The sequence below is a fragment of the Nerophis lumbriciformis genome, linkage group LG21 (assembly GCF_033978685.3).
Source record: "Nerophis lumbriciformis linkage group LG21, RoL_Nlum_v2.1, whole genome shotgun sequence".
Classification (NCBI taxonomy): Eukaryota; Metazoa; Chordata; class Actinopteri; order Syngnathiformes; family Syngnathidae; genus Nerophis; species Nerophis lumbriciformis.
In genome coordinates, this window is record NC_084568.2 from 38628471 (window position 1) to 38630000 (window position 1530).

A 1530-nucleotide genomic window follows, 5' to 3' on the forward strand; every position below is an offset into this window, starting at 1 on the left:
TTTAAACGCATTTTGCCACTTCTAGTCATATAACGTGGTATTTGACTCATGCTAACAGCAACATGCTAACTTTTTTTAGCCAATTTTGCAGACAAACGCCTCAGAAACATAGAACCTGGTCCTTAACACATTTGAACGGTTTGCATTTTGGCATGCTAACATTACCATGCTAACTTTTTTCACCAATTTTTCAGCTGAACACCTCAGAGTCACATAACTTGGTACTTGACATATGCTAACTGTTAGCATGAAAACTTTAGCAGGCTAACATTACCGTGCTAACTTTTTTGGCCAATTTTGCAGCCAAGCATCTCATAGTTATATAACCTGGTACTTGACACATGCTAACTGTTAGCATTCTTGCATGCCAACATTACCATGCTAACTTTTTTTAACGCATTTTGCCACTCCTAGTCATATAACGTGGTATTTTACTTATGCTAACAGCAACATGCTAACTTTTTTAGCCAATTTTGCAGCCAAATGCCTCAGAAACATATAACCTGGTACTTGACACATTTGAACGGTTTGCATTTTGGCATGCTAACATTACCATGCTAACTTTTGTCCACCAATTTTTCAGCTGAACACCTCAGAGTCACATACCTTGGTACTTGACATATGCTAACTGTTAGCATGATAACTTTAGCATGCTAACATTACCGTACTAACTTTTTTGGCCAATTTTGCAGCCAAACACCTCGTAGTCCAATAACTTGATACTCGACGCATGCTAACTGTTAGCATGCTAACTGTTAGCATTCTTGCATGACAATATTACCATGCTAACTTTTTTAACGCATTTTGCAACTCTTAGTCATATAACATGGTATTTGACTCATGCTAACAGCAACATGCTAACTTTTTTAGCCAATTTTGCAGACAAACGCCTCAGAAACATATAACCTGGTCCTTAACACATTTGAACGGTTTGCATTTTGGCATGCTAACATTACCATGCTAACTTTTTTCCACCAATTTTTCAGCTGAACACCTCAGAGTCATATAACTTGGTGCTTGACATATGCTAACTGTTGGCATGATAACTTTAGCATGCTAACATTACCGTGCTAACTTTTTTGGCCAATTTTGCAGCCAAACACCTCATAGTCATATAACTTGGTACTTGACACATGCTAACTGTTAGCATTCTTGCATGACAACATTGCCATGCTAACTTTTTTTTAACGCATTTTGCCACTTCTAGTAATATAACGTGGTATTTGACTCATGCTAACAGCAACATGCTAACTTTTTTAGCCAATTTTGCAGTCAAACGCCTCAGAAACATATAACCTGGTCCTTAACACATTTGAACGGTTTGCATTTTGGCATGCTAACATTACCATGCTAACTTTTTTCACCAATTTTTCAGCTGAACGCCTCAGAGTCACATAACTTGGTACTTGACATATGCTAACTGTTAGCATGATAACTTTAGCATGCTAACATTACCGTGCTAACTTTTTTGGCCAATTTTGCAGCCAAACACCTCATATGCCAATAATTTGATACTCGACGCATGCTAAC